The 10,881-nt window shown below is 40.0% G+C and overlaps 1 pseudogene; it reads left to right on the forward strand.

Annotated features, from left to right (window-relative positions):
• The first annotated feature begins 8,618 nt into the window (after window positions 1–8,618).
• On the forward strand, window positions 8,619–9,897 carry LOC142107951 (adenosine deaminase domain-containing protein 2-like; annotated as a pseudogene).
• Window positions 9,898–10,881: the final 984 nt, after the last annotated feature.

The raw sequence follows: 10,881 nt of genomic DNA on the forward strand, positions 1-10,881 counted from the left end.
CCGGGGTCACCCCACTACGCAGTCCAGATACTTGTTTGGTGGAATTCAGACCAGTTGAGGGTTTTATTATTATATTGTGGGGACCACTCTATACCACACTACCACTCTATACCACTCTATTTAATACTTTAATTCTATTTAATACTTTAATTCTATTACTAATTCCCATAAAGAGGAACTGCCGATTCTATTTAATACTTTAATTCTATTAGTAGTTACCATAAAGAGGAACAAAATAAACCAATTTTACCAAAAGTATAATATGACTTACAAACACTACACTTGAAAGATGGTGCCTTTAAATGAAAAAGTCAGTCTTCATTGCACGACTATGTGCAACAGGGACAGTTTTTTGGTTTACAAAGTCAACCAATAACACTTCGACCCTGTCTGTCTTTAACATACTTGATGGGATCTCAATGACGAATGGTCTGTACCATGTTTGGAGGAGGTATTGTGGCCCCGGTACCAAATTGGGTACCAGGGCCACTCCACTATGCAGTCCAGATAGAGGTGTATCAGATATTAAACAACATTGACTGTTGCTGCAAAAATTTTAAATAATATTGTGGGGAACACTACACTACGCAGTCCATAAACTTTTCGGGTGGAATTCAGACCTGTGTAGGGTTTTTTAATAATATTGTGGTGACCCACTCCTCTATGCAGTCCAGGTACATTATTGGTGCGAATCATACAAGTTGATGGTTTTCTTATTATATATATTGTGGTGACCCACTCCTCTACGCAGTCCAGGTACATTATTGGTGCAAATCATACAAGTTGATGGTTTTCTTATTATATATATTGTGGTGACCCACTCCTCTACGCAGTCCAGGTACATTATTGGGGCGAATCATACAAGTTCAGGGTTTTTAATTTATATTGTGGTGACCCACTCCTCTACGCAGTCCAGGTACATGTTTTGGTGCGATTAAGACCAGTTGATGGTTTTCTTATTATATTGTGGGGACCACTCCACTACGCAGTCCAGAAAGATAGCTCGTTGCAACGTTTTGGACTAAGAACTATATTGTGAGGTGTTCAGAATACACGGTAAATTAGTGGAAATGCTTGTTATTGAATGTTATTGAGGTCAATAATAGCGTAGGAGTGAAAATAAGCCCAAAAAATTGATTTTTTAACTTTTTATGCTTTTTTCAAATAAAATCCGAATCCAAAACCTTAAATCCGAACCAAAACCTTTCGGCAGGTGTTTTGCGAAACAAATCCGAACCCAAAACATAGAGAAAATCCGGATCCAAAACACAAAACCTCAAAAGTCGCCCGTGCACATCCCTAATTAAAACTCATCCATACTCCGCTGAGAAACAGAAAAAAGACACCAGGAGGAAGGAGGAGCCACCTAATATACCCTGAAGGGGTGTTTGTTTATCCTGTCTCAACTCAGCTGAATGAGGAGGTTAACCCATTGTGAGGCCTGACAAGGGGTATGAAAAGGAGAGATAGTTTATTTTAGATTTAAATGGAGGTATTGCAGCTGGGAAAGCTTTGGTTATTCTATAGTATTGTATCAATAATACATTATTGAACATGTACCCATCTCCCTTTTTTCTGAGAAACAATCTGGAGAGAAATAATGTAATTGGTTGTCAGAAACAAAAAAAACTATTGAAAAGAAGAAGTGAGCTCTAAATACATCTTTTTATGGAAACCACTGATGTTTCAGATGTCTCCTACTAACAGCATATGTGTAGGTCACTAGGCAGCAACTGGGGACATCTCCTTACCTGCTTCTAACCATACTCTGCCTTCCTCATCAAGTTCCCTTGTTCCTCTCCTAACTCCATGATTCAAGTGTTTCAGAGTGGGTTCTTAGTAAGAAATGTAGATTTTGCAATGTGAAGTAATGCTGAAAAATAATATCTCTATGTAATGAATCATGATAGTTAACATTGTGAAATTCTCTAATTTATTTACTATAGTATCTTGCTCAGGTTATTAGAACTCCATAAGTTGGGAGCAATACGGGAGAAGTCTAGGGGGTAAATGTATCAAGCTGCGGGTTTTAAAAAGTGGAAATGTTGCCTATAGCAACCAATCAATCATTTATTTAGTACATTCTACAAAATGACAGCTAGAATCTGATTGGTTCCTATAGGCAACATCTCCACTTTTTCAAACCTGCAGTTTAGTACATATAACCCTTAGTTTTGTGTGGAGTTCAGCAAGATAAGATACAGTTCAAATTGTTAAGATACAAAGTCCCATTTACCCTTGGTCCAACTTTTTCCAGAACGTGTACCTGAACCTGTAAACTACTTGCTTTATTCAAAAAGACATTGGTGTTTGTTATTTCCTTCCCCATTGTCAACACTGGGCCTGCCTCACAGTGCTGGAGCCTTCGGGATCACTTCATACTTTATTTTAACTTAGTGAACTCTGTCTAAAGTTAAGTTTTTAGTTTTGAGTGGAGATATCCATTATGATGAGTTCCTGTTTATTGTGGAGAAATATATCTACTACAGTTCCATTTTGGTGTTAGCCTCTCTCTTTTCTAGATTATCTGATACTACAGAGAGTAGTACAATGAACAGAAAAGAAAATACCTACTTAATGCTACCCATTTGCTTGAATAGACAACCAAACTGAAATGACAACAACCATATTATTATTATTATAATTATTATTGTTGGTTATTTATATAGTGCAATCATATAACACAGTGCTGCACAGCGAATATGTAATTGGTCAGTCCCTGCCCCATTGGAGCTTACATTATAAAATCCCTACAACACACACCCTAGGGTCCTTTTTATCAAAAACAAATTAACCTACCAATATGTAGAAACATAAATATACACAGCAGCTTGGTAAATTTACCCCTAAAATTATTGTAGGCAGGAATGAGAGGTTTGTAAAAAGCCACTTAAGTCTGGGGCTAGAATAGCAGAATTGCAAGGACAATATGCTAAATATTCTATCATCATCTGTGCACATTATGTTTGTCTAATGTATGCCAATAAGCATAATAGCACCATGGTGGGACTGGGACTAACATAAAGCTACCTATACATATAGTAACTGAAGATTTACAATTTAGACCAAGATGATTCACATTTGCTACATATGTGGGCCCAAAATGATCAGAGATCTGGACTGGAGATATATGAGATCATATGATGAAAGACATCTTACACCTATCACACTAATTGAGCACCATAGGATCCTGTTATTTCACACAATAACTGTGAATGACCATATCTGTCTACTGTGGCCTTGCAGAAAAGTGTATCCAGGGATACGACCGTTAATTAAAATGAAGGATAGCAGTGGATATAGGGTAAAAATAGGACTGCAATATTGGGTCTGGGGGGATTTTCACAATTGAAACAGATTGGAGGTTGCTTACTCTGGATCAATTTCAAATATAAGTGAGAGATCGCAGGAGATCTAACATAGGTTGAACTGGATGGACTGGTGTCTTTTTTTCAACCTCATCAACTGTTACTATGGTAGTTGCACACCGACTTATGTTATGCAATCGTGACCTTTGTTTTCTATACCTGCATACATGCCTGTCATTAAACACCGCTATATTTAGACCCATTGGAGCATGCTCTGAATGCTGCTAGTTCGTAAGCATCTGCTATTGCTTGCATTCTGCTATGTACAATTCTCAAAGAGCTGCATTCTATTAACTTTATTTTCTTCACAATGTTTTTCCTTTGTTTGATGCTATCTCAGTGATGTGTCTGTTTAATATTACTTTATTTTATTAATTTTTATTTGTTTTTTGGAGTTTTTGTTTGCCCGTACATTTTCCCCTTAGTAATGTGCCAGCTTGTTATTTTGCTTATCTGTTTTTTTCATGTTATGGACAAGAGATGTGCCTGTTTAATACTACTTTATTTTTATTTTATTACTTTTTCCTGATTTAACTTGTAATAGTTTCTCAAAGTATGCCCAATGCATAATTTCTTTTAAAAAAAAATTGTATAAAAATGTGTTATTATTCTTTTCTTTTACACTTCCAATATGAGTCTTGGTAACCCACTTGCAGATGTAAGTACATTTGAAATCTTTAATGTCTAAACAGGCATGAACGTTTCAAAACCATGATGTATTGTATTTCTTGAACGTCTTCATTCTTCTATCTCAAATATAGCTTTTGTTTGTACTGGCCGAGGCACAGATGGCAGCACAAGAGGGCAACAGTTTCCAACCCTTCCAAAATCAGCAACTAGTCCATTGTCGCTGGCCCAGGGAGCTTGTCTTCAGGCTCCGTGTCAGCCTCTTTGCGATGTCTGATGCTGAGGTGGTCCATCATTATCGGCTCCCACCTCATGTCATCCTGATTTTGATAGCAGCCAATTAACCTACCAGTATGTTTTTGGAGTGTGGAAGGAAACCAGAGCACCCGGTGGAAACCCACGCAAATACACGGAGAACATACAGTTTCCACACAGATAAGGCCATGGTCGGGAATTGAACTCATAACCCCAGTGCTGTGAGGCAGAAGTGCTAACCACTAGGCCACTGTGCTGCACTCAATGAGGAGTCCCTTGTGCCCATAAAGCAGCAGTTTGCAATCATATCTGGCTTTCCACACATCAAAGCAGCAGTAGATGCGACACATATAACCCTGGTCCCATCAGGTGGGAATGCTATGATTTTTTTGAATCGGAAGCATTTCCAATTGATAAATGTCCAGGCTATATATTACCCGTCTCTCCAGAGCATTCCATTGCCTTGACCGATTTGGTGGTGCTCTAATGTATGCGCTGAGGACTGTGTGTGATATCATTGCTCTGTGTGTGGTTTTCCATAACATCGCTATTAGAAGGGGGGTTCCTTGGGTGGAAGAGGCCAAGGTTGATGAGAAACAGTTTTCCCTTACCATAGTCACAGTTTACAATACCAGAGGGCATCCTAAGATCTCCCAATGGGGAACCTGCTCCCCCCCCACTTCTTGTTTTGTGTGGAGCTGGCCGATACAGCCATGGATGACTTGAAAATTGTAGCCCTAGGGCTGATACTCTACTTAGCAGCCTACTGGGAACATTTCAAATGGAAACAATGCAGCCAAACTGGCAAAACACACAATATTATACTATATACTTCTGACTACTACTGTGTTCTGCATATCATAAACCTTTGGCCTGATTTTCACTTCACATACCATTTGTGAACCATATCGAGCTTGCAAAATGTATTAAAGTACACTCACAGAGCTAGCATTTCACCATAGCAATGTATTAAGAGTGCATTATCTAAAAAAATATTATTTCCTTTTTTGCAGCTGATGAGAAGTTGTTGTCGCCACAATCCAAGAAGCCACCCATCTAAAGTGCTTTTGTGGCAAATCAAAAAACAAGGGAAAAAAATCCCAAAAATATTTTATTTTTTATTTTTTTTAAAAAAAGGCCAACATTTTTTAATTAAATTGCTAAAAAATTATAAGTTATTTTGTAAATTAAATTGATTATTTAGTTCAAAAAGCTTGTCAGTGCATTTGATTTATGTTTGAAAAATTGGTATTAAGGTTTTTGAAGTTAAAAATGCTGGGACTCAACACCCCAATCCACCGCAAACCATAACCAGCTCAATGCTGATAGCACCTGGGACTCTTCCCACACCCCTGGGTGGTGGTGGTGGTGGTGGGGGGTAACAGTGATTTAATTATGTCCAGCAGTGGGTTAAACGGCGATCAGGGAACAGATCAGGCAAGGTCTTTCAATCATAGGGGCGAACCTCCTATTAGTGCCAGGCCTATTAACAAGGTTTGGCAATTGTAGTAACAAAAAGCACCTATTTATAGCTGCCAGGGCAATGGGCATGCTGACACTTCGGGATTCACACATGCAAGCATGCTCTGATACCCAGAGGCAATTGGTGCTTATAGGTGAACAAAGTAGCATAAAAAAAAATGGGGAAACATATTTCTAATGCAAATTAGAACCACCACTACACAACCCTCACTGTAGAATATTTCATCCAACATCCCTGTATTGTTTGGCAAATAACAAACAAGGGTAGTCAATGGTACACGCCTGAGAGGCCAACGCAAATGTTCCTATTCCCATTCAAATGCATTGCATTTGATGCCACACGTAGGTCCGGGAAATACTTATCTGACGAAGAATGTACTAATACATGGATTTGTACGGCACGCCAGTGTGCACATAACGTAAATGCTGTTACTTCTGAAGTCATTAAGCAGCTTATGTGATGATCTGTGGTGTGTTGACTTCGGGAGTACATAGCGGACAGTTACGTGTGGTGGTATGTGGACACACGATGCACCAAGTATGAGTGCCTTAATGACTCAGACCTTTTGTGTCTGTTCATAAAGAGCACCACACTGTTTTTTTGTATCTTGGAGGGTGAATTATTTATTCAACTGAACAGAGATAAACAAAAAAAAAAGAGCAGTTTTTCCTTAAGCTTTGCAAATGACTAACCAAAACAGCCATTATATAGCAATATTTAAAAAGTATGTACATTTAAAGTGTGACAGTGACAATTTGTGAAAGATTTTTCAAATGTTTCTATTCTGCACATTTTTGTTTTCATGATCTAAAATGTACTATAGTAAGCTGGCACTCTATGGCTATAAATCTCTCTAAAAATATCTATTTATAATAATAAAAAAATATAATTTTACATTATATAAAACCATAAAAAAGTGATGAACATAAGTAAATTTAAAAGACCCAGGGGTAAATTTATCAAGCTGCAGGTTTGAAAAAGTGGAGATGTTGCCTATAGCAACCTATCTAGCTGTCATTTTGTAGAATGTACTAAATAAATGATCACTAGAATCTGATTGGGTGCTATAGACAACATCTCCACTTTTTCAAACTCGCAGCTTGATAAATTTACCCCCCTAGTGCTATCTCACAAACTGAGAGTTCAATACATCAATGGGCAGTTTGCAAAATGGTGCTGGGGAGACATAGTTCAAAATAGGATATATGCATACTAAAATGATGTGCAATGTTTTGGTGCAAATGCAAATTACTTTATAGGGTAACAATTAGTAAAACAGTTAGTTTTTATATACTGGTAGTAGAATAGAATTATTGTACTTTTCCCCCAAATAGAAAAATGTTGATTTGTGTGGAATAGCCTTAAGTAACTCAGGTCCCCAAAGTTTACTTACCTGAGGGTCTAACATGCAGCTTCCTGATATCCTACACGATCTCTGTTATGCATAGCAACTATAAAACCTCCCTCTATCATGATCAACACTTTATGTCAAATAAGTCTAGTTCTAATAAGCTCCTCAACATAGTTTACAATTGTTATTAGTAAATTTTTAAAGTTGTTCAATAAATGCATGCACACATTATCTCCCACATATTTTCATTAGCTAGGGATACAGAAAAACAAATACATCAATCTTATTCACGTTGATTAAGCAGTTTAGACATATTAGAAACCATTATCTGTTATCACTTATTTATAAATCCATGTTTGCACTTTAGTAAAGTACAGTTTTATTGTCATTTTAAAGGAATAAAAAGCAGATTTACCTGATTCCATGAGGATACTGTTTAAAAGAAGAAATGTTCCTAATTAATGCTGGAGCTCTTGAGTAAGATGGCTGGAGATCGGAAAGTGTTTAAAAATGTATAAACTTGAAAGGGGAAGATGATACCCTTTCATTACAGACAGTATAACAAACAAATTACCGGGGTTAAGTTTCATGGTTATTCATATTTAATGTTTATTTGCTTGTAATAATTTTAAAAACAGTTTTAATAAGTTTCTTGTTTAGATTAGTCAGGTAGTATTTGAAAGTACTGTAATACTGTTGTGTTTTTAAAGATTAACATTTCTCTTCTAAAACTAAACAAAACACATCATTTGCTTTTTCACATCAGAATGTTGTAAATAGGTTGTCGTTATTTTTATTATCTTTTATTATAAAGTGCTGATATAATAGCAGCACTATACATTGAGGCAGAGCTGGATTAAGGCTCTGGGGGGCCCGGGGCACTTTAGACAGGGAGGCCCCTAAAGTGTACTATGGCTATAATTTTAGACAAATACACAGACAATACTGTGTCCACTACTGTTAGGTGCACGCAGCTCTGCCTTCACCAGTAGTACAGTGTGAAGCAGGACATACCTCCCAACTGTCCTTTATATCAAATCCTGACTAAGCGAGACAGTCACCCAAATTCGGGACTGCCCCACCAGATTCAGGACAGTTGGCAGAGTGTCCTGCTCTCTCCTACCTGTTCTTGTTATTTTCATCACCTGTGGCTGCTGGTGTCTTAAACTCAGTTGTTGCTTGTGTAGATCCTAGAATGTTCGTGAAAATCTAAAACAACCATGGCATTAAATCAATAGCACCCACATTTAATAAGTAGGCCCCCCTCCCTGCAAATAGGCCTGAATATAAAATTAAAAAAATTAATAGTATACAAGTTTAATTAAAAAAACTATTCCCCCCCCCACACAAAATAGCCCAGCAATAATTAATAGCATTCACATGTAACAAATAAACCCATTTCACACCATTACTGACAATTAATATTTCTTATTCACATTTAATAAATTTGCCCTCCTTCTCCCCAAACTTAGACCCACATTGAAAAATAAATGAATAGTCCCAAAACATCTCTCTCTCTCTCTCAGACAAGGAGATGAATGGTGACATGTATGAGGTGGTGTCTCTAGCAACTGGTGACACCTGGTACCAAGGGTGGCAGGAATATCAGGGTTTCCTAGTTCATGATAGCCATGCATTGGTGGTGGTAAGAAGGACACTGTTGAGATACCTGTACAAAGAGATCAACTTGTACCACAGTGAGCATCCTAAAGTGTGCGCAGCGGCTCCCTGGGGTGCCGCGATCACCCTCTAAACAAAACAAAAAAAACAAACAAAAAACCTTACCCATCCAGCGCCGGATCCTTGCCCTTACTGACTGCCGGGGTTGACGTCATCACGTCCGACAGCGTCAGTGAGGAGCGGCAGCAGAGAGAACAGAAGACAGCGAAACATGAAGAATGAAGGTAAGTAAAGGAACGGAGAGTGAAGGGGGACAGACACGCTGAAGGAGGGGGACAGAGAGAGAGAGACACGCTGAAGGAGGGGGACAGAGAGAGACACGCTGAAGGAGGGGGACAGAGAGAGAGAGACACGCTGAAGGAGGGGGACAGAGAGAGACACGCTGAAGGAGGGGGACAGAGAGAGAGAGACACGCTGAAGGAGGGAGACAGAGTGAGACGCTGAAGGAGGGGGGGCAGAGTAAGACACTGAAAAGGGGCGACACAGGGTGTGAGATGGCGAAGAGGGGGACACAGGGTGTGAGATGGCGAAGAGGGGGACACATGGCGAAGGGGCGCAGTGATAAAGAGGCACAATGTGATGGTGAAGGGGTCTAAATACATCTTACGTCATTTTGACCCAACTACTTAAAAAACGGGACTACCTGGTTATTATTTTTGCTTTGGGGTGCCTTGGAAAAATTACGGTGACCCTAAGTTTGGTAACCACTGGACTACTGTACCCCTGACTATCCACTCTAAGGGTTCTCTGCTTTCAGTGTCTGACTGTCCCCCCCAGTATACTGGCTGCACGTGTTTGTTGTATGACTGCCACTGACAAATTGCTGAAATGGAGTGTCCTCGGGGTGCAGGGTGCCTTGCTGAGCCAGATTGTGAAACCACTGTACATAACAAGCTTCGCCATAGGCACCACTGAGCAGCAGATAACCTCACTCTCAGGCTGTCGTTGACAGACTTAAGCCTCCCCTGGACTTGGCTCTGTTTCCTTTCTATGCTGTACACTCTCCTTACTTGTATATTGAACCGGACAAACGCTGGGCAGCTCTCTCACCCCTCCTCCTTGCCCTGGGAGTCAGCTCTGCAAAGCAGCCTTGCTGGTTTATTACATCTGTCTACAGTAATTACGACAGTTAGACATCTCCTATTACAATGCTAAGGCTTCCTCTTATCAGTAAGTGTCAAGACCCCCTCCCTCCCTAACGCAGGCACACACCTCCGGATGGACAAACTCCTTGCCAGCAGGCCACATGAGAAGCTAGCTGCTGCGCTTCTCTCCTCCCAGGTGGCGGGGGGCCCTCAGAGAGAGGGGGGCCCGGGGCACGTGCCCCCTGTGCCCCCCCCCCCCTTAATCCGGCCATGCATTGAGGGGATCATGACACTAGCAAATTACATACAAAGACATGAAACAGAAGGTAAACATGGTGTCACGTACTGGACCCCTCGCTTCACTCTCTGGGGTCCGGCACGCTACTTATATATTCATGTGGTGCAAGGGATTTTCTTCCTCTCCATCACTGCTGCTGCTTCATTAGATGGCGGATTCCATCTTTCATTCTTCGGGCATGTGCAGTAGCGGCCTTGTTATTTCATCCATGTCAATGTGTCCTGGTTATTCCACCTACGCCAGTGAGTTCTACATCATTCTTACTTGTTCCCTACCACCTGCAGTCACATCTGATACCTGCTTGGAGAGCTGCAGTCTGCGAGGGGATAGGGGTCAGTGGTAAATACCTACCCCTCGTTAGTCTCTGCACCTCCACTGCAGGTAGTGCTAAATCAGAGTGGCTGTCGAATCCAGAAAAGTTCCTGTTCCTAACCCAAATAAGCTTACTATGTAAAAAGTGTGGGGAACACTTGATAGAGAAGGTAGTGGTAGTGTCAGTATTGTAAGGCCGCAGAATTATCAGTCAACAATGGTAAAGCAGTCATTAGGACTGGTATTTCTGGGCAACTACCAATCATGCATCGCTGTTGCAATGAGAAGAGACAGCAAAAAAATGAGACACAAAAGCTTAACCAGTGACTGTAGAAATCTTAAAGCAGTCTACCATAACTCTCCACAATCTATCTCTAATGAACATCCTTCCTCCTCCAGTTCTAGATAAGCTTTCAGCCTTT

The sequence above is a fragment of the Mixophyes fleayi genome, chromosome 1 (genome assembly GCF_038048845.1).
Source record: "Mixophyes fleayi isolate aMixFle1 chromosome 1, aMixFle1.hap1, whole genome shotgun sequence".
Taxonomy (NCBI): Eukaryota; Metazoa; Chordata; class Amphibia; order Anura; family Limnodynastidae; genus Mixophyes; species Mixophyes fleayi.